The sequence below is a fragment of the Adiantum capillus-veneris genome, chromosome 12 (assembly GCF_014529385.1).
Source record: "Adiantum capillus-veneris isolate H3 chromosome 12, ASM1452938v2, whole genome shotgun sequence".
Taxonomy (NCBI): Eukaryota; Viridiplantae; Streptophyta; class Polypodiopsida; order Polypodiales; family Pteridaceae; genus Adiantum; species Adiantum capillus-veneris.
Window position 1 is genome coordinate 13,748,575 of NC_140942.1, and position 24,301 is coordinate 13,772,875.

The following is a 24,301-nucleotide window of genomic DNA, read 5'->3' on the forward strand; positions in this document are numbered from 1 at the left end:
GATGTTTTGAGTATGCATGAGAATTTTTTCATCATTGAGGAGTTGATCATCACGAGGAATGTAGGGTTTTAATAAGCTTACATGAAATACGTCGTGGACTTTGATGTGAGCTGGCAACTTCAACTTGTGCACTTGGGTTCCTATACACATGGTCACTTCATAAGGGCTACAATAACGTGGACTAAGCTTCTTGTACTTTCCAAGTGATAAAGTACTTCTCTTTGGATAAATCCGAAGAAAAACCTTGTCACCGTCTTTAAATATTCTTTCGGATCTCTTACTATCTTCATACTGAATTTGACGATCCTGAGCTGCCTGAATATCCTTTTAGATGGCTTTTGTTTGATTTTCCATTTCTTCCAGCATTTTCTTAGATGCTTCAACTGTGATGGTAGGGTCAGAGAAGTTGAGTGGAGAGACACATTCTTGACCATACAAGGCACAAAATGGGGTCATACCTGTGATTTGATGATGAGAAGCATTGTAAGCATACTCCACTAGAGGAAAAAATTGAATCCATTCTCTACTGCAAATAAGCTCTAAGAATATCTTTGATGACTTGGTTAACTCGTTCTGTTTGACCATCTGATTGAGGATGGTATGCGGTACTAAAGTTTAACTCTGTTCCAATTTCCTTGAAGAGTGAGGTACAAAAGTTTGAAGTGAACTTCACATCTCGATCGCTTACAATCCGTTTGGGAAATTCATGCAATCTGAACATCTCTTTAACAAATAGTCGTGCAATGTCAGAGGCGGTAAAGGTTGTCTTGACTGGTATGAGATGTGCAACCTTTGTGAGTAGGTCAACAACTACCATGAGTGAATTATAACCTCCTTATACCGTAGGTAATCCAATGACAAAGTCCATACTTATGCATTCCCATTTCATTTGGGGAATATCCAATGGTTGAAGTTTACCGGGAAGTTTAACTCTCTCACCCTTAATTCTTTGGCATGTCAAGCATTGAGACGAACATAGCATAGAACATCTGCCTTTTGCCCAGTCGAATAGAAACTTTTTCGTATGGCATTGAGAGTCTTCGCATATCCTGGGTGTCCTGAAGTAGGGCTATCATGGGCCTCAAATAAGATAGCCTTCTTTAAGTTAGGGTCCTTTGGTACACATAACCTATCTCTATAGTAGAGACAAGGTCTATCATGTGAGAAGTGTAGCATTGAAGGTATATTCTCTGAATCCCCAAATCGAACAAGGTTAAGCTGCCTTTGATACTCTAGGTCAGATGATGCAACTTCCTTAATCTTTTCAATCATTGGGTTGTTGGGTATAGATATGAGGCTCAAAAAAGGTTTTTGACTAAGTGAATTTGTAACCGTGTTTTCTTTTTCGGGACAATAGATAATGTCAAAGTCAAGTTCTTGCAAAAGTTCTACCCATCGTCTTTGTCGCATATTCAAGGTTGCTTGGGTGAAAATCCACTTTAAGCTCTTATGGTCAAACTTTTGTCCCAATAAGTAGTGTCTCCACAGCTTCAGAGCGTGAAAGACTGCCAATAGTTCGAGATGGTGGGTGGGATAGTTCTTTTCATGAATCTTAAGCTTACGTGAGGTGAAAGATATTGGTCTGCTTTCTTGAGCTAATACTCCTCCAGCTGATATTCCACTAGAATCAGTGACTTCAAAGGCTTGGTTAAAATATAGTAGCTTTAGGCACGGTGCTGTAGTCACATACTGCTTAAGTTAATCAAATCTTTCTTGGTGTAGTTTTCCACAGCTTATCTTCACTCCTTTCTTCAGAAGATCGGTCAAGGGTGAAGGAATCATTGCATAATCCTTTATAAAGATTCTATACCATCCTGTGATTTCTAAGAATCCTCTAAGCTCACTTGCATTTGATGGTTGAGGCCATTCAACAATGTCTTGAACTTTAGTAGGGTCCACTGAGATTCCCTCATGAGAAACAATGAATCCCAAATACTCAATCCTTGGAGTCAAGATTGAATACTTGCTCATCTTTGCATATACCTTGTGTTCTCGAAGGATATCCAACACCTTTCTCAGGTGGTATTCATGTTCTTCTTCATCCTTTGAGTAGATTAGCATATTGTCAAAGAACACAAGAATAAAGTCATCTAGGAATGGCCTGAAATTATCCTGCATCAATCTATTGAATGTAGCCAGAGCATTAGTGAGACCAAATGACATTACTATGAACTCAAAATGACATATCAGGTGTTAAAAGCTGTCTTTGGAATATCTCATTCCTTTATTCTGATTTGATAATAACCTAATCTTAGATCTATCTTTGAGAAGACCTTGGAACCATGTAGTTTGTCCAGCAATTCATCGATTCATGGGATAGAATAGTTGCTCTTAATTGTTACCTGGTTTAGTCCTCTATAATCAATGCAGAGTCGTAAAGTCCCATCTTTCTTCTTCTGAAAGAGTACTGGAGATCCCCAACTTGATTTACTCAGTCTAATAAATCCCTATTCTATAAGTTGACAAAGCTATTCTTTCAATTCAATGGCCTTTGGTAGCGCCATTTTATAAGGTCTCTTTGACACTGGCTCACTTCCTGGAAGAATCTCTATCTCATGATCAATCTCTTGATTTGGAAAAAGAGAGGTGAGATCTTTAGGGAAGACATCTGAATATTCATGAAGCCAAGAGGGTTTTGTAATGCTTGATTTTGAATCCATCTTGTTCATCTTGACCAAAAATATTTGTTGTCCGGCCTTCATACCTTTGAGTAGGCGGCTGGCTTTAACTAATTGAATCTTTGGAATCCCATTCTTTCTGTGTACTTCGAATTGCTTTGCTTGACTATCTCTAAAGCTCATACTACCTAGGCCACAGCGGATGCTAGCGTGATTCTTAGATAACCAATCCATCCCAAGAATTCCATCATACATCCCAACTGGTAAGGTTCTAAAGAAAATTGAAGTAACATGTCCTCCTAGTTCAAATTCAAGGGTTCCCACAGAATATCGTGATACCACGTTTTTCTCATTAGCCAATTCTACTCTCATGGTTTTAGCTTGTTTTTTATTTAGGTTCAACTTTTGCAAGCATTTTGGGGATAGAAAAGAATGAGTACTGCCACAATCGATGACGAGGTTAAAAGGTTTATCTTGATGGGTTGCTGGTGTTTGAATAATAAAAAATTGTCTTTGGGCTCCAGGGTTGTCAATAGCTGCATAAATTCTTGCTCTCTCTTCTTCTTCACCAAGGGTAGGCTCTCCTAAGACTGCATGTATATGGGCATTCCTACCTTGACCTCTTCCAAAGGCCCTCACTGCTCTTCCTCGTCCATTGTTATGTCCAAAAGGATGGTGTCTTTGATCTATTTCAGTTGTTTTTGTTGCTCTATTAGTCAGACGTGGACATCTATTCCAATAATTTCCCAGCTCTCCACATTCAAAGCATCAAACATCCAAGCGTGGAGGACTTTGAGCATTAGTAGCATAAGCTCTTTGTGGTTGTCCATTATTATTGGGAAGCCTTATTGGACGTCTGGCACCGTTAAAACTTTGGTTTTGTTTAACTCTCCTTCTAATCCCTTGCTTCTTCATCAAGGGCTTAGCTTGTATAGTAAAGCATCTTGCATAGTAGTAGGTTTCATGGCTTCTAATCGCGAGCTAATTGGTTCTCTTAAACCTTGACAAAAATGGGCTACCTACTACTCTATGGTCATTGACGGAGCGTAATGACTAAGCCTTACAAACTTTGAGTGGTACTCTTCCAAGGATAAATTGTATTGCTTCAAGCTAAAGAACTCATTCATCTTCAATGCTTCGTGTACAAGAGCTAAGTATCTTTCCTTTACTGCCTGCTTAATTTCCCTTCAATTGTGGGAGTTCTCCAATACTCCCATGTCACGACAGTGTTGTTTCCACCATAAGTTCGCTTCACCAGAGAGACGAAACATCCCTAGCATCGCTTGATTTGCAGGTGCAGTCTTTGCATCCAAGAAGTAATCATCCATAGCTTCAATCCATACTTCTGCATCCTTCTCAATATCAATACCCTCTCCTTTAAAAGAAGGTGGTTGCATTTGTTTCAGCAATAACTTCTTCTCCTGAATCTTGGTATAGATAGCATTGTTCTGAGGGTTTTCCATTATAGGAGTGATTTGAGGATTCTCTTGAGTCTATGCATATATTAACATTAATATTCATAACAACCCAAAACATTAGGGTATTTTCTAGACTTAGACTTATCCAGTCTAGTAAGGTTTAACCACATAACTTTACCAATTTTGACTTACCCAGTCTATTAAAACTTAACCATATGACAACCAATTCTGACTTATTCAGTCCATCAAAATTCAGTCACATGACTTAACCAGTCATGACTTACCCAGCCCATCAGAACTCACTCACATGACTTAACCAGTCATGACTCTTGTCAATCACACGACTTAACCAATCATACAGTTTCTTTGAAGAAAAACAACTCAATCAAATGACTTAATGTGTCAACAATCTTTTGGAGCAAAACATTACTATTCATAAACTCATCATTAAGCCATATAGGGGTCTACAAGAGACCTCTCGATGAGAATATATAATAGAGGTTTCAAACACAGCTGTAATACACATCAGTTGATATGTCAAAAAAGATTGGTGGTTGGTGATGTGGATGTAAGAAGCGAAACACAAGAGGAAGCTTGGGGTAGCTAATGAAATCCTTTTCCTTGAAGGTCGGTCGAGTGTGATTGCCAATAACAACTCGATAGGTAGCGATAACTGATGTCACTCTGTAATAAACCCATCGATTATGATTTGTGACTCCATCAGGGGCCATGAAAGCCTGTGGTGCTTTGTAAAATTTAAAGTATGAAAACAGCTTCAATTCTTCAGCCCACTTGATTCGATGTAGGTCAATCTCCAAGTGTTCAATGTGACGTGCTCGAATAGCAAAGGTTGTTCCACAAACCCAACGACTTGTATATAACCATGTATTTGGTGGATCAAAATTGATGTGAGGTACAAAAGCCTTGTCAAGGATGTGGAACACATTCTCACAAAATTTGAATATTGGTGATTGGCAAGCAGTGTGATATATTGCCTTTAAGATAGTTAAACAGTCTGTGTCCATAAACTCGTACTACAAAATAGATAGAGTAACAGTGTCAAGCAATTATTCATGCAATCAACCTCAAGAATAGTACAGACGGTTAAAAAACCAAACTTTAAACCTAAGGCTCTGATACCAATTGTGAGGTCGCCAACCCCGAGAAGATTGGGACGACTTGATAGATGGACTTCCTTTATTCTCCTTTTCCGTTGACGACACCCTACTCCGTTTCCACAAAGTAGAGATACGAGCAACAGAAGAGAGGAAGTCCTCCATCCATCATTTACGTGGTTATAAGGGTCATACGCCACAAGCCAGGTCTATAAATCTAGGATTCTAATGAAGCTGTTTCCTAACATAAAGAGGAAATCCCATTGACATATTTAGAATCCATAAACAATACCTTTTTTCCCATGTATAAGAGGCACGGATGCCATCCATAAACCATAAATATGATATAAAACTTTGTCTAAACTAAATAGGAATTTTATGTCACGTAGATTTGGGACATCTCGACTCTTGACACAATGAGTCTCTAATTTCACTTCTCTTAATAAGAGGGAGTGGAGAGTTTCTCGACTAATCGAGACCACCCATCCTTGATTGGCAACCTAAGCCAGTCCCCACTTTCCACTCCACACTCACACTTTTTAGCTTGTTTTCTAATTACTACCACACTGCTTTACATATACAAACAATGTTCTTTAATTAATTCCAGATACAGATTCTTTCATCCAGCCCTTCAAGAATCACCAAAACATTTCTTTCTCAAACATGGTCTAATGAAGACAGTCCTATAATTCAACAACAATGAATCTTTCAATTATTCTTAAGAGTTATCGCTACCCGCGGACTTCTTTGTCTAACCAATAGAGCCTTTGCAAAGGATTTACTTATTCGCTAACCACGAAATGCGCATACTTTCCTAGTCGCTAACCGTAAGGCATCATGCTAACTGCAAGAGACAAAAAGAGAGTTGATAACCCTAGCTTAATCTCCGCTAACCGTGGAATCACCTCGCTAACCGCAATTTCCATCTGGAACAAGATATTTTGGAAGCAATTGTTTTCTTTTTGTGATTTCTCAAACAAGATTAACACTTCTAATATCAAATAGAGATAGTTTATTAAACAGTAATCATAAATCAAATAAGTCCTTCTCTACTCTATGAAATCATATGCTTGTTTCTTGTGATATAATCACGTGTTCTATACAGTTTAAGGGAATTCTTAGGCTTGACTTACCGGTCATCATTTATAATGATGCAGAATTATAAATTCATCTTTCCGGATTAGCAACACGTTCGACTACCTCTCGTGGTTGAGGTTGGACGGCTTTGACTTCTTTTGCAACCAATACCTCCGCTTGAGCAACGTTTGGAGTACTTGATGCCTTCCTCTCCATCTTTCTTGGAGGTGGAGCGACATGAGCGTCCTTCGAGCTTTGAATCACTCGCTTGGGGGCCATCGTATCACGAAAGAGAACTCAAGAATTTGAGAGGTAACACGATGATGGTAGAGAAAGAAGTTGGAGATGGAGATGGTTTGCGGGTAAGAGCTTGAGGGAGAGAGGTTGACGGAGAGAAGGTAACTCCCACATCAAGGTAAGAGAGCTTCCGCTTTTGAGAGTGTGTGTCCCCAAAGTGAAGGGAGAGGGGTCTTTATATAGGCTCTCAAGGCTAGCTAAGAATAGAGGGAGGAAGGAGAGATAAGTTCACACACGTTCACGGTTGGAAAAAAGAAAGATTTTGTTTTAATTCTTTTTACGGACACGAATTTCGATGTGCGATTTCGAACCTCTTAGATGAAACTTGGCTTCCAAGACAAGAGCTCTAAATTAAGCTCCTCCTCTCTTTCTTTCCTAAAAGTACTCCTCCTACTCCTTCTCCTCTAAAATTACTCCTCCTTTTCTAAAATTGCTCTCCCTTTCCAAAAGATTCGACTCTTATCTTTAGATACAATTTTGAGGCTTAAGTTTCCCATCAACCGTATTGTTTTCAAGTGAATAAGGGTCATAATTAATAGTTTTAAAGTCCATTTTTTATCGGATCGTTCCAGTAGAATGCTCTTTAACTTAATAAAATGCAAATCTCAAATATTTGCAAAGTAAATGAAATACCTTTATTGAAAAATGTTAGGTACATTACAGCACAAGAAAGAAAGGAGCACTGACAGGCTGGGGTGAGCATGTTTTTGGCAAGTTGGGGTGCTAGGAGGAGTAGTGCCAAGGAAGAGATCAAGAAAGTGACACCATGAAGGAGCTTGGATGGGTGTTGCAGGGGTAGCTCGCTAGAGAAGCTATCTACTATTGACCAAGGCTAAGCCAAGCTCAAGGGCTGCATAAGACCGCCAATTGGGTGCAAGCTGAAACAAGGAGCGGCCAGCTTTAAAGCTTCAAGAATTGAGATAAGAGGAGAAGAAGAAGAAGAAGATTGTTTTTAACGTCGTAGGAAACTATCCCAAGAGACCTTAGAGAGAGAAGGTGGCTAACGTTTCCTCTCTGAGTGCCTCCCTGTACATGGCGGGTGGAGATGAAAAAAAGAGGTGCAACAACGGGCTTTTTATGCGGAGTCAAGTGTGTCTCCCTCGGATTTCATACATGCATGCTTGCATGGACGAGCTCGAAAGCTTAGGGTGGTTGTGCAGGAGCTCATATGACAAATCGAGGTGTTGTTGTCTCACGCTCAACGCCAATGTAGTAGAATTTGGTGATTCTGTTGTGTGTTGGTTGAGAACGACCTTGAGTAGTAGTGTATATCTTTGTGGAACGTATGAGGGATGTATAAAGTTGTGGATAATCTAGGTTGAGCAGGAGATGACAAAGTCCTGAGGATTGGCATGACAATTGGCTGGCTATGAGGGTCTCTTTGTTGATGTGTTACCTAAGATGGCCAGTTCCACAAAGTTCAGAAGAAACATGGCTTCTAACACATTCAGAGTCATTGCAAAGCGAGTTCTAGGAAATGGTGTAAATTCCATTTGAGTATGATGGTGGTGGTTATACTGCATGCAAAATGAAGACACCTATGGCCAGTATGCATGGAGGTTTATGTGTAGAAAATTCTTCTTGTGAGATGAGGTTGCAGAAAGTGTCTATGGTAGTGATTCGGAGCCTGATAGTAGTAGTGATTCTTCATGATCTGAAGATGCATTTTTAGATGGTTATTGGTCAGTTGAAGCCTCTTCTAAAGATGGATCCTCTTATGGTGATAGTGTGGTGTATGGTCTTACTCCATTCACGCGAGACATCAGATGGTTATTTGAGACTCATGCTAGCAAGGAATTTGATAATCTTAAAAAAGACAAAGCTGAGAGTGTCAATGCTGATAAACATGCAATTATGGAAGATTTTACGATGAGTGTTGAGAACAATGATGCAAATTCAAATGGTTCTATGAGCATGCTTTCTTTTTCCGCGAGTGATGGTGGTGAACAAGAAGCTCGTCCTCATACAAGTGTCCATCAATGTGAGTTTTGTTGCATCATGGTTAGCTTGCATTTGAATGCCATTAGTGGCCATGAAAAAAAATTATAAAGAGCATGATACCGCAAGTGAAGACCTCAATAACGGTGTCTCAGACTTAAGAGTGCTTGTTGGTACAAATGCTTATGTTGCTAACAAAGATTGGGGCTTTGATGAGCCCCCCTTTGAACTTGAGTCTAGTATGCTTGCTTATGTATAAAGTGCACAAGTTAGATTAATTGGCAGGATTAAAGCTCCAATGAGATTCCAATGATAGAATGATGAAAAGCCTTGCTTTACTGATGGTTGTTCATGTTCTTGGATGGAAATTGATTAGTTGTTTTTGGTGGAATAAAGAAAATGAATGCGTTGACAAGATTGCAGGTTGAGATCTACATCAGATTTGCAAGATGATCAGTATGCATGCTTTGACAAACTTCAAGTGCCATCAAGTTGCTATAATAGGTGTGATTTTGATTCCAAGCATTGCATGCTTTTCACTTTGTTGAAGGGTGTGCCATATTGGGCTACACATGGAGATATGTGCTTGTCAAGGTATGAAACTGTTATAGATGGTTTTACTTCAAAGGTGTACAGATGGACGCAAGAGAGGAGGTCCCTATACCAAGTAAAAAAGGCTGCTAGACCAAAATATTCTAGCAGTTGATGTGACAATTTCACAAACTTGTGCACCCCAAGTCAAGAATCCGGCACGACACACGAGAGAATCACTTAAAATACTCCACAACTTTAAAATTTAAGTCAACATGGCTTGCGTAGTCCCGTGACCAGAGGTGTTGGCCCCAAAACCTAGCGCCCTTTTTGGTATTTCTTTATTCATATTAATGCTTAAAGTAAAGTTACAACTCTCAAGGGGTCCTCTGCTCTTAAACTTTGTGTCCCAATGCTCTGTAGAGTAAGGCGCCTTGGATCCTTTTTATTCTTACAAGGATGATAAAAGCAGAATCCCAAAAGCAATATCACTTAAAAGCAACTTGTTCCAAAAGCAACTGGTCAAAAATTTTCCAGAAACACATCAACGCAATTTGCAAAAATCTGTACAGCTACCACGTCAGCATGTCAGCATGATATAGGGAAATTTGTATTGTTGTCTGTACAATTTTTGCCACATCATCACTTGTATTGCCACATCATCACGTCTTTCCGTGGGTGGTCATGCCACATCACCATTTTGTGACATACTCCCCTCTTGAAAGTATTACAATCGTCCTCAATTACGCATGCAAAATCAAACAAAACCAGCTCAGTACACACTACAAACTGAATCTATTATCAACACACTAGACGACCCAAATCCATCATTTACACAAAGATGACAATCACATCACATCACATTCAGATCATGTTACATAGAATCTAGGACCATGATTTCTGGCAACGTCTCAAGCACTATCGTGTGCGAGTAATTATTTACAGGTATCCCAATCCATCACACACTAAGTTCATACTAAACAAAGTGGTTCAATCATTCTAGGTGTGGCCAGCTCATCCCATAGGAACTTTTGATGCGCTCACAACAGTTCCATTCAATCATTCATCATGATTCAAAATTCATGATTCTTATTGTTGTCAAGTTCATTTTGAAGTTATCATTGCTCCAAATTCATCATCATCTCATCCTGTTATCTGAGTTGCCATTGCTCCCCATGGTTTTCAATTCCAAATTCCTTGCCACGTCATCCTTGATTTCACTTGTAAAACATACAAAATTTCAAGAAAATGGTTCACCTCATTGCAAAAGAGTCGATGTCTAGCTCCATGCTTTCATATGCATGTTCCTCGCTCCTAGCAATTATCTACACACAGGCAACAAGAGCTTCCAAAAACATTAATTCCACACATACTGATTTTTTTAAAAAAAATCCCAAATTTCAAAATTATTGGATATTAGATATGTTCACTTCAATGCGTAGATCTTGTTGAGAGGATCAACTTTTCCTTCTATTGTATATCCAAATTATCAGCCGTTGAAGATATGGTAAACTTCTATTCTTCAATTCTTACGTTAAATGATGAAACTTCAAGCAGAGAGGACCCATGGGCAATTGTACTTTGTTCAGGAAGCAATATAAAAAGAAATACCGAAAGGGGCACCAGCCTCTGGGGCCAATCTCTCTGGGCACGGAAATACGTTAGACTGTGTCGACTCAATTGAATTGTGATTTAAGTGTAAAGTATTTTAATGTGATTCTATCTCCTGTGTCGTGCCAGATTCTCGACTTGGGTGCCGTCTGTTATAGATCCCGATGGATGTATATGTGTGAATAGTATGAACACAAGGGACCCTTTTGATCACGACAAGTATCATGGGGCTGAAATATCCTATCAGGCAGTAAGAGGGTGAGGATGTGAGTTCTGGCACAAAATTAGTGATTTTTCTCTCTGTACTCAAATCCAATGAGCATCTTATCTACACATGTATATAGATACATGATTCTAGAAGCACGGTTGTGGAAATCAAGCAAGAAACATGTCTAGGGTCATACATATATGGCTTACATAGTTGAATGACAATGCCGGGGCATATGAACTCACATATCAGCATATACAATTAGTCTTGAAATTTCAGGTGCTCATGAGGAAATGTGCAGTGGAATTGCCAAAGAGTTGTTGACTTGGTTATCAAGAAGGGTAAAAAGGGTTGCAATGGTTTACTCAACCATGAGTTGTGCGCGATAAAGGTTTGCCACGGCTTATGATTTTCAGCCAGAAAAGGAGCACCAATAGCTCAACACTGGTGCAATTGAGGCAGTTTGAATGTTTTCAAATGTAAAAAGTACTATTTTTGTTGAAGCTTACATGGTTTTCGGATGTAAACAATACTATTTTTGTTGAAGCTTACATGGTATGGAAGCCTCCAGCTAAGAGTTGATTATGTTTATAAAAAGCTTGCTGTTGAGCATAAACGCTAAGGTAAGGTTGGGCAATGATGATACGGCCAAATTTGTTTGCATCCAGGTGTGTCGTTAGGCATGGTGTTTGGATGTTGGGAATTTGTTTTGTTGGCAAGACGCAATTAAAATTTGCCTTTTTGGGAAATGTCTATGGCATGCGGTCAGTGGATAGTGTAGTTGATGTGAGGTGACGGAAGGATTCATTGTCCTCGGATACCTCAGTAACACATGTTCATTAGATCCGAGTGGCATTCTCATTATGTTGGTTCGAGTAAGCGTTTACATTGGGGAAGCTCGTCAAAAGTCAACCGCTGCTCTAAGTAACGGAATCGCCAATACTGTATGCTGAGAAGATTTGGTCCATATGCATGGAAAAGGTCTCGAGGAATCAACACTCCAAATTTGACCCTCTAGGCCTTTCATGTACCCTCAAAGACTGGACAAGAAGAGATTTTTTTAATGGATGTAAAAGGAAAAAGGGCAATAATGATGGACGTTGCTGCTCTCATCCTTAGATAGGAATAAGGAGGTTTGAAAAGGAAGAAAACAACACTACCTAGCTCAAAGCAAGGGATGGTGGTACAAAATTGGCTGTCCTTGGAAATAAATTTGACAAATCTTTGCAATGCAGTTTATTGAAGTCCCAAAACATATCACTTATCATATTGTATATCATTGGATACATATTGGAAAGCAGAACATAAAAAAACAAACTTCGACAAGTTTCGACACAAACTACAAAATTTTTACCGGTCCCCACTTTTGTTTCAAGTGCTACCAGCCCGGAGTGAGTTGTGAAGTTGGGGCACCAAGAGGAGTAGCGCCAAGGAAGAGCTCAAGAAAGGGGCGCCATGAAGGATAGTGGATGGGTGTTGTAGGGTCAGTAGCTCTCCAAAGGAGCTCTACTACTTAGGAAATTGAAGCTGAGCTTGAGGGTTGTATATGACCGCCGATTGGATGGAAGCTGAACCAAGGAGTGGCCAGCTTTAAAGCTTCAGGGAATTAAGAGAGAAAGAGAGAGAGAGAGAGAGAGAGAGAGAGAGAGAGAGAGAGAGAGAGAGAGAGAGAGAGAGAGAGAGAGAGAGAGAGAGAGAGAGAGAGAGAGAGAAGGGAGCTAACGTTTCATCTCTAAGTACCTCCACATACATGGCGGGTGGAGATGGAAGAGAGAGGTAGAGAAATGGGCTTCTGATGCAGAGCCAAGGGTGTCTCCCCCAGATATTTTGTGTGTGCATGCTTGTGAGATGGAGTTCAAAAGCTTCAGGTGGTTATGCATGAGCTCGTCGTTTGATGTTCAAAGCCAATGCAATGGTATTTGGTGCTTCTATTGTGTGTGTTGGTTGAGAAAGACCTCAAGTGGCGTGCTAAGAGTGGTGCCAAGTTTTGGGCATTGGAGTGTGTGCGTTTGGCCAGCCTTTTTCCCATCAGCGTGTACAAGTCAAACAACATAATATAGTGGATGAGGAAGTGGATATGATTCATGATGCGGATGCAAAAATTATTATTGATCAATTCTTGGATTCATTAAATTCTTTTGATTTAATTGATGATGAGGACAAAGATGATTTTGAGCAAGAAGTTTTTCCAAGTGATACTTTGTTACCAAATAAAGATATGGATATGGTTGTAGATTTTGAGTTAGAAGATGATTATGCTTTCTTTGATTCTTTGCTAGATGACGACGTATCAATTATAAGTCATGACATGACAATTCTTTAGGATAGTTCTAAAGAGTTTTGGGATTCTTTATTAGAGAATAATTGCTCTCTGATGATTCGTAAAGTTGAAACTATCTCCTTCAAAGAAGGCCTTAAGAATAATTTCTCTTCGACAAATGTTTCATAGTTATTGTAAGATTTTGAACTGGAAGTCTTACATCAAATGTAAGATTTTGAACATCACTCTCTTGTTGTAGTCAACCTCATAAAGCCACATTCCTTTAAAAGTCTTTGAACGAAGTAATAACATGGGATTTAGTAGTCAAAGCAAAAAAGAAGACGCAAAAGTTCAAGATGACGTTCCAAATAACTCAAAGAATGTAATGAAAATAGCCTATGAACTTTGAGAATAGCGGAATTAAGAGAATTAGAGAGAACATTTTTGTGAGACTACTTTGAGAGAACAGAGGGTGAACTTAATTGATGGTAGCAACATAATCATAGTACTTAGTTAACTTGGCATGAACAATACTTTTGCAAGAGAGAGAGTTTAGACAACATGACAACATTTGAGGATCGAATTTATGTGGAGCCGGTCCCCCTCCCCAAGAGGCATTTATATTATAGTTTCTCCCATCAAGAGAGACTTGGTACAATACAATTATGTGTTCCTTGCGACCTAGGTGATGCAACAAACATGGAAAGATTCATGTATCATGAGCATAACATAAACTTTGCAAAAAAGAATTAACTATCACAAGCCTCAGCTCCAAGGTCTCAAACACCTTCGGTGGAGAGAGCTAGCGGGAAATGAGGGTAGGGAAGAGGAAGAAGAAGCATTCCATATGAGAAATAATTAGTTCCTCACTTAGGGAAGAGGAAGAAGAAGAATCCATATGAGAAAGAAGTAGTTCCTCACTTATACCTTCTTGCTAGCAATACATAATAGCATAGTAATGAAGATGGAAAGCTTAAGCATTGAAGCATGTCTCTTGGTTGGATTCGCATTCCCTAGCCAAGAGTGTTGGTGTAGGCTCTCAACATCTCTACTAGCTTGGAGAAGGAGGTGGAGCTCTTGCACTTTGTACTTCACACAATGAGAGAGTGTGTGTGTGTGTGTGTGTGGGAGAGTACACCCCCCAATCAGCCCCCCTTATTGCTTTGGTTGACCCCCCCTTGTAGTTCATGCTTGAAGCTCATTGGACCCTTCTAAGCCTAGCCAATCACATGCAAGGGGCATATCAAGGCAAAAGGGTAGCCTTGAGATAGGTATCCCCCTTTCCCCTTTGAGAGATAGGGCTTGATAAATGAAAAAATAATTAATTTAATTAACTAATTTGTCATTGGACCCCTTGGGAGGGCAACCGATAGGCTTTAGGCACACCATGAGGGCAACATGGGTAGGGGCCTGACATGTGTCCTTGCTGTCTCTTGAGGCATGGGTGTCCGTGTGTGTGTGTGTGTGTGCTTTAGGCACACCATGAGGGCAACATGGGTAGGGGCCTGACATGTGTCCTTGCTATCTCTTGAGGCATCGGTGTCCTCGTGTGTGTATGTGTGTGTGTGTGTGTGTGTGTGTGTGTGTTTTCTCTCAACCCCCTAGCTTTAGGGATCGCTTCCTCTTGAGTACCCTCAAGCACATTAGTTAGCAATCACGGAAAAGCACCTCAAGCTCGGGTAGTATTACCACAAGCACTTCAAGCTCCTAGTCGGCAAGCACACCAAGCACCTCAAGCATCTTAGTCAACAAGCACTTTAAGCATCTTAGTGAGCAAGCACAACAAACACCTCAAGCACCTTAGTCATCAAGCATGACAAGCACTTCAATCTTGGGCCGGTCTCCCACCTCCAGCTCTTTACCTACGATCAAAGGACTTTTAACACTAACCTTTGGAGGTTTTTAATGAAGTGGACCCTAAGGTATTTTAAGCTCCATTGGCTAGCCTTGCTCTTTGACAGACCTTCTCTCATTTGGACCCCTTTACCATTGGCCCCGTGTTGAGATAGATATGTAAGAACATGTCTATATTCTAACCCTTGTTCCTATTTATTCTCCCACATTAAATGATCCCTTTAATATGAGAAAATCAGTTGAGATAATATGTAAGAAGATGTCTATATTCTAAGCCTTGTTCCTGTTTATTCTCCCACATTAAATGATCAATTTAATATGAGAAAATCATTTGGGTTGGTTAGATATTAGATTTTATCACATTACCTCTCTTGAAATCATAGTCTTCATCGACTATGAGGTAGAAGAGATAAATCCTTAATCATTAGTCAATCTTGCTTAGCGGATAGAGGATCCCTTTTTACCCTACTACATCGTTCCAAGATGGATGACTAATCCATTTGGTTCTTGGGAGACATGACTGCCACAAGAATGTATGCTCTTTAGCCCATTTCATTCTCCCAAGTAGAGTGACAAGTTCTACTTTGTGTTTGAGAGACATCGCCATCACAAACATGATTCTAAGTCTCCATACTACTTAATTTGTGCACAATAAAAAGAGAACTAGTTTTATAAGACATAAAAATTGGTTATTAAAAAAAAAATTGTACATTTGCTTACTCTAATGTAGCATTGTAAGCATTGATAAGGTTCATACTATCCTTAAACTGTACTCCTTGCATCCATCTAGCATCTTCAAAAGGATAATTTATGAACTTAATAAGATACTGTTGGATAATCTTACCATGTTGTAGTACCTTGTCTTCATGTCAAAGGATAGCTTTGGCTCCTAGCACCTCTTCTTGGTCTTTGATTTTGGGAGGGTCTTCAATAATTGGTTCACTTTGTGGCTCTCCTTTTTAGGCTTAAGTAGGCTTCCATGAAAAACATTGTGTATGCGCCAATGGTTGGGAAACTTGAGCTGATAAGCCATCTCATTGATTGGCTTCAGGATTTGAAAAGGACCATAGTATCTTTTTGTGAGTTTACCATAATACTTTTGATGGCCCGTAGGATTTTTTCTCGTTGTTTGCCTCAATTGAGACTATAGAAACTTAAGTAAGACCCAATCATTTTCTTTGAACGTTAAGGCCCTTTTGTGCTTGTGTAAGGTTTGCAGTTTCCACAACCTTAAAAATTGTACAAAGCTTGTAAATTAACTTGAAAACCAATGTTGAAGGATTCAAACACGGCTAATATTGGTATTTTTGGAATCATAAGCAGAGCTTTACTATGGTTAGTAATTTTTAGAATCAGAATCCGATAAAACTGGAAAAGTTATAGGCCCTAGAAGGTTACAATAGGAATTCAATTAATTAATAAAAATTGGATGGTTTCAATAATAATTATTAGCAAAGACTTTCGTATCCTAAGGCTCCAGAATTAACTGATATTCCAATCTTCATCATTAGAAATCAGTAGAATAAACCAAAATCGATTCTGGAAGGTATGGGGGCAGTCTGGAGCTGAGGGGAACCTGCTAGAGACTGATTTAGCAGCAGTTGGTGCCATTTGCAAGTTGGGGGCCTGCTTGGGGTGTCAAAACCTAGGAGAAACTGCCCGAGGCCCAGAAAAACTATAAAAAGATCCCCTTCCCTTCATAAAAATTTAGACTCGGAGCCTTGACACACTCTCTCTCATCTAGAGAGACCGCTACACAGAAATCACTAGAGATTTATCTCTAGTTGGTTAAATTAAATGGTAATTAGGCTAATCCTTCCTAATTAGCAAAGCTAGGTTAACCTATTTTCTTAATAACTTAAAGATTAATCCTATGTATACTCAAGAATCCTCTTTTAATTAAATATTCTCTGCTGATTGATGTAATTAACCTTAGGGATATTAAGCTAATTAATTATTATATCATATTAGGATTGAAATTATCCATATTAACCATAAATTAATGGGAAATATATTAATTAAGTTTAGATTAAGTTGAGATAAAAATTAAAGCTGCATTAGACTGTCATTAAGCTAGGAAAATTATCTTATAATTTTTTGAGTAATTTTCATAATTAACTAAGCAAAATTACACTCTTTTTTAGAGAAACATAGAGGGAAAAATAATCAAATTCATTCCAAATGCTTTGAGTTATTTATTAGAGGTTAAATACATGCTAGGAAACCAGTGATAATTATGTTCACCTCAGATAATTAATTTACCTAATTATTTTAGCAAAATTACACTGTTTTTAAGACAAATTAAAAGAGGGAAATTAGAAAATTAACTAAAAATTATTTGAGTTATTTATTAGAGATTAATTACATTCTAGAAAACTTGTGATAATTATGTTAACCTAACATAACTAATTTACCTAATTATCTTAGCAAAATTACACTATTTTAGGACAAATTAAAAGAGAGAAATTAGGAAATGGATTCAAAATGCTTTGAGTTATTTATCAGAGGTTAATTACATTTTAGGAAACCTGTGATAATTATGTTAATCTCATATAACTAATTTATCTAATTACTTTAGTAGAAATACTCTGTTTTTAGAACAAATTAAAAGGGAGAAATTAGCAAATTGATCCAAATTGCATTGAGTTATTTATCAGAGGTTAATTACATGTTATGACACTCGTAATAATTATGTTAATCTCAGAGAATTAACATACCTAATAACTTTAGCGGAATTATTCTATTTTTAGGAAAATTTAAAAGGATAAAACTAGTAAATTGATTCAACATGCTTTGAGTTATTTATTAGAGGTTAATTATATGTTAGGAAACCCATGAAAATTATGTTAATCTCAAATAATTAATTCAACTAATTACTTTAGCAAAATTACTCTGTTTTTAAGACAAATTAAAAGGAGGAAACTATCAAATTGATTCAAAATGCTCTGAGTTATTTATCAGAGGTTAATTACATGTTAGGGAACTCGTGATAATTATGTTAACCTCAGATGATTAATTTACCTAGTTACTTTAGCTGAATTACTTTTTTTTTAGGACAAATTTAAAAAGGGAAAAAAAGATTATTCAATTAAACTTCTAATAGACTAAGTCTTTCTATAAGGTTGCCGACATGGCTCCAAAGAGAACCACAGGAAATCCTCTTACCGAGAAAGAGGATGTTAGCAACAAAAGAAACAAGGCCACTAATGACCATGAGGCTGGGCCTAGCCATAGGCCAATGGAGGAAAGTCTATGGGCTCCCGCACCACAGCATATGGACGAGCAGTCCCAAGTGGATTTCTATTTTTTTCACTTAAAATCTTTTAAAGATCATTTTTAAGTTAACATTGTATACGTAAGGTTAGGAAGGATAAACTGGCTATAAATGGAAGGTAACTTCCATGAAACCAACGAGCAATGATTGTAAATAGAAAAGAAATGATTGGGTTATGACTGATTGACCTAGGAAATAAATGTTTGACCATCCTTAAGACAACTTGTCTCAAGACACCTCTGATTTCTTGGAAATATGTTACTCCAGGTAATGAGTAATGATGGAGATACCATCATGGATGATTCGGTTTCCTCAGCACGCACATGGAGTCTTTACCCCGTGCATGTTTGTGTTTGTTGGTTTATCTTAGAGGAACCGCCCAGTTGTATGGGCAACCGGTTGACGTATGGGCGCTCGGACTTTGGGTGATGGCTTTTTCCACCCCGGTTTTTATAAATAAGGAATGGGTGCCGTTTCTTCACCCCTATATAGATGGTCTTGAGACAAGCCAGTACTGGTCAGAGATACTTCAGAATGACAGTGCCTTGTCTTAAGTCTAAAGATGTTTGTTTGCTGAAAGAATGTCTTCAATACTGTTTTCTTGCTGAAAGAATGTCTTCAATACTGTTTTCAAAGGTTGTCTTAATGAAATGCAGTTGAACGTTAAAAGGAATCATTGTTTTAATTGTGAAAAGAATGTGGTAGTAATTAAACAACATAAAAATCATGTGTGAGTGCGGGGTGGTAAGTGGGGATTGACTAAAGTTGTCACTCATGAAGGGGTGGACCTGATTGGTCAGGTAACTATCCATTCCTGCGCGCTAAAATGTTTACAAACTTCTTCACTTGGAAGAGGAATCCACCAACGGCTGTGCCCTCACATATGTTAGGGGGGAAAAAGTGTTGTCTAAGGAAACCATAATCTGAATGATGAAGTTATAGGGCCAGAATTTTTTTAATGGTCCCGTTTCCACTGCGAGACAGGACTAGGTCTCTTTATAGGGCTATAAACCTAAACCATTTCCAATGGTAAGGATGAATTCCCTGTAATTTTTCTTGGTAAGTACTCTGACTTTAGTAGGCCTAGAGACCTGTCAATGGTACCATCCCGTTTTTAGTGTGAGTGGGATTAGGGACCTTACAAGTGGTATCAGAGCTTGTTTTAATAAGGTCCTGACCTTAGGAGGGTAAAAGTTGAAAAAATACGTACAAGTTATATTGTATTTCTAATTATGGTATATTGTGAAATCAAAATTTACCTATCAATACAGGAAAATATCCTCCAAGCTTACCAAAAGTTTGTGATTTTCAACATCATGTTTGAGGCTGCTTGTAGCTCCAATAACTTTGTACTTTGCAAGAGCATCATGCAATTATTAGATGCAATGTTTTCCCCTCCTTCTACATGGGGAATCAGCTGGTCACAGTTTGGCGGAATTTTCCTGATTGATGCGGGACGGTTAGAAGGGTTGACACTCAACCTGAAAAGTAGAAACACTTCGAACCATCGAATTAATCTTTTTCAGTGGGATTGAAGATCAAGTTCAGACCATTATTATAGATGGGGTAGAAGTGTCACAAAATCAGTGGGTATATGATCATGTAGCCAAAGTAATATACCCAGGTAGGATCAAGCCCATGACGGTAGGCCCAAAATTAAGGGGATCAAAAGATGTCATATTTTTTGATCCCCTATCAAATTAAAGGGGGAAATTAAAAAATTGATTCAAAATGTTTTGAGTTATTTATTAGAGGTTAATTACATGTTAGGGAACCCGTGATAATTATGTTAACCTTAGATAATTAATATACCTAACTACTTTAGTAGAATTACTCTATTTTTAGGACAAATAAAAAAAGGAAAAGAAGATTATTCAATTAAACTTCTAATAGATTAAGTTTTTTTATAAGGTTGCCGACATGGCTCCAAAGAGAACCAGGGGAAATCCTCTTACCGAGGAAGAGGATGTTAGCAACAAAAGAAACAAGGCCACTAATGACCATGAGGCTGGGCCTAGCCATAGGCCAAGAGAGGAAAGTCTATGGGCTCCCGCCCCACAGCACATGGACGAGCAGTCCTAGGTGGATTTCTATTTTGTTCACTTACAATCTTTTAAACATCATTTTTAAGTTAACATTGCATACGTAAGGATAGGAAGGATAAACTGGCTGTAAATAGAAGGTAACTACCACGAAACCAACAAGCAATAATTGTAAATAGGAAAGAAATGATTGGGTTAGACTGATTGACCTAGGAAATAAATGTTTGACCATCCTTAAGACAGCTTGTCTCAAGACACCTCTGATTCCTTGAAAATATTTTACTCCAGGTAATGAGTAATGATGGAGATACCATCATGGATGAGTCGGTTTCCTTAGCACGCGTGGAGTCTTTACCCCGTGCTTGTTTGTGTTTGTGGATAGTACTTTCAAGTTCATCATAGAGGAACCGCCGAGTTGTATGGGCAGCCAGTTGGCGTATAGGCGCCCTGACTTTGGGTGATGGCTTTTTCCACCTCGGTTTTTATAAATAAGGAATGCACTACAAGCCATGCTTAACATTAGCGACGCTCATACTGCGATGCTCAAACAAGAAAATGCACGGCGTCGCTATGAGCGTTGCTATGTTAAAAGTAACATAGCGACGCTCATAGTGAGGCATATAGCGACGCCGACATGGCTAAAAACATAACCGAGAGCGTCCGAAAACTCAGATCTCAGATCTGAGTTTTCGACGCTTGCTCAAAGAAATCAAGGTAATGCTCTCCCTCTCTCTGTCTCTCTCTTTCTTCTCCACACATACACACACGAGGAGAGGAAGGAGAGCTAGGTATGCTCCTTCCCTCTCCTCACTCTCATGTTCCCTTCCCCTCTTTCTCTCTCGTTCTCACACTCACACACAACACACACACACACACACAAACACACACACAAGGAGAGGAAGGAGAGCCAGGTATGCTCCTTCCCTCTCCTCACGGTCATGGTCCCTTCCCCTCTTTCTCTTTCCATCTCTTTCACTCACACACACACACACACACATTGTGTTTTTGAGAGAGAGAGAGAGAGAGATAGAACGAGAGAGAGAGAGAGAGAGAGAGAGAGAGAGCACAAGCATAAACAAAAACCACACACACACATGCATACACAAAGAAAGCACACACACATTGAGAGAGAAAAGACAGAGAGCATGCATAAACCAAAAATACGCACACACACACATACATAATCAAAGAAAGCACACACACATTGAGAGAGGAAAAGAGAGAGAGAGAGAGCATGCATAAACCAAAAAAGCATACACACACATGCATAATCAAAGAATGCACACACATTGAGAGAGGTATATATAAAACAAAGAGAGAGAGAGAGAGAGAGAGAGAGAAGAAGAAGAAGAACAGAGTTTTAGCATTGTAGGAAAGTATCCCAAGAGACCTTAAAGATCTAGTCGACAGGAGTCGAACTCAAGACACGTTATTCATAAGGAAAATGACATAACCAATCTATCACACTTCGGTGATAGAATAGTTATACCATTTTTCTCCTTTTTTTATTGGCGTGCACACACACCCGAGAAGAAGAGAGTTCAATTTAATGTTGTAGGAAACTAATTAAAGAGACCTAAAAATCTAGCGGACGAGGAGTTGAAACCAAGACTTGTTATTCAAGAGGAAAATGGCATAACCAATCTACCACACTTGAGTGATAGAAAGGTTATACCATGTTTCTCTTTTTATTGGCACACACACACCCACACACACACACAAAATGAAGAGAGGTTTAACGCCGTAGGAAACTATCCCAAAAGACGTTAAAGATTAATTAGGGTTTTAGTAGACTTACGTTAAATTAGATTTAGGTTTATTTAAATTAAATTAGATTAGATTTAGGTTTATTTAAATTAAATTAGATTAGATTTAGGTTTATTTACGTTAGATTTAGATTTACGTTATATTATATTAGATTTAGGTTTATTAATTTAGGTTTATATATGTTATATTAAATTAGATTTAGGCTATTTAATTAAGGTTAGAAGAAATGGCGAAGAAATCGTTTAAGATAAGGTTAGAAGAAATGGAGAGAAAATTTATTGCGTTCACAGCCTCGACAATCCATGCGGACCAGCAATTCCACCTGCATGTTCTACTGCTGCTACCATACAATAAGCCGTCATGTTCAGCTAATGGAAGAGAAAATTGAGCATACATAGAAATTAGTGATGCAAGATGACGATTCCAAGGGTCACACACACACACACACACACAAACACACACACCACATCACGTCAAATCTAGAATAGAATTAAGTGCCTTGAGCAGACATCAGCTACATTGCAAGAATGACGTACCTGCATGCTACAAACAAAGATCTACTGTGAAAAGATGTTAAGATGCTGTGAAGTGCTACAACTAGAGAAGAGGCAAAGGGGTTTTGTCCACTACATGCAGTATCATGTAGACGTGGGTGTGTAGATTTCTTGTACCCACAAATATAGGCATTGACCAATAAAGACGAGATTATAACCCGGTGGTTCTGATCTCCGTGCACCTCTAGACCGAGGTGTGCGGGGATTGGACATGACTAGAGAATGTGAGGTAGTTTACAGTGTGAAGAGAGAGAGAGAGAGAGAGAGAGAGAGAGAGAGAGAGTGAGAGAGAGATAAAAGACGAAGAATGCCAATAGAAGATTAAATTTGTTGTCCAAGTTATAAGATTTTTTCCCTCATTACGAGTAGTTACGAGGATGTGGGGCCGTCCAACCGAAACACCTATCTCTCAATGAGGATCTTATGTCCTTGTAACCATTGCAAGCATGGTGTGGGACAGACAAGACACGTTTCTTTGCAGCACGTTTGCGAATTTTGCGAGTTCGATCCATCTATTATAGATCGAGTCGTTGCCGATTATAACTCGTCAGACTCTGACGCTGGCCAACAGGCAGCAATCTTGCAACCCAATAGACGTGTTCGCAGGCGCTTTGGTCAAGCAGCATATGTGAGGCCACAAGATGTAGCCTCTGACAGCTCGGGGGATGATCATGCAAACCACATTCCCAACAAGACAATGTTTGAGCCCGAAGTTGATGAAATGATCGAGCGATCATGGATTCAGAAAGGCTTGTCTATGATGATATGAAAAGTGAAGCCAATACGCCATTGTATAATGGAGCACGTGTGTCTAGATTGAAAGCGCTCCTAGTTCTTCTCAACATGCAGACAAAGTTTGGATGGAGTGACACTAGCGTCACAGTGCTTTTCAGGTGATCTATTACAATTAGTTTACTTTAATAAAACTCTAAATGTATAATGATCTGATAGATTTTTACACAATTCTACCATATTTTTATGTTGTGTAGATTGCTCAAAGAGCACATACTACCAGTTGATAATCTGATGCCAGATTCTTGAGAGGTAGCAAGAAAGATTTTGCGAAACTTGGGGATGGAATATAGTTCGATCCACGCTTGTCCTAATGACTGCATTCTTTTTAGAGGGGAATACATAGACATGGAGAAGTGTCCGAAATGTGATTCCGAAAGATATCGAGTAGATCTCCACGGAACACAAATTACGCAAAAGGTTTTGCAACATTTTCCTCTGCTTCCTCGCATCAAGCATTTCTTCGAATGTAAGTCCATGGCCGCCCTAGCATCATGGCATGATGAGACTAAATCTTTGGATGGTGTGCTACGGATTCCTGCAGATTGTGCAGCTTAAAAACATATAGATGGAACATGGATGGATTTTTCCAGGGAAGCTCAAAATTTGCGCTTCGGCCTGGCTATGGATGGCGTAAATCCATTTGGTCAAAGATCAACATCTTACAGTGTATGGCCCGTTGTCATTGTCAACTACAACATTCCCCCGTGGTTGACTACGAAGAAGGGGCACCTATGGCTAAGCTTGATTGTGCCGGGGCGATATTAAGTGAAGAATATGGATGTGTATCTTCGTCCACTATTGGAAGAGCTACAAAAATTGTGGATTGGCATAGAGGTGGTGGATATGAGCCGACACATAGGTCGACGGAATGCTTTGATTAGAGGCATTATAATGTGGACCATGCATGACTATCTTGGACTAACAGAATGCTCAGGTGATCTA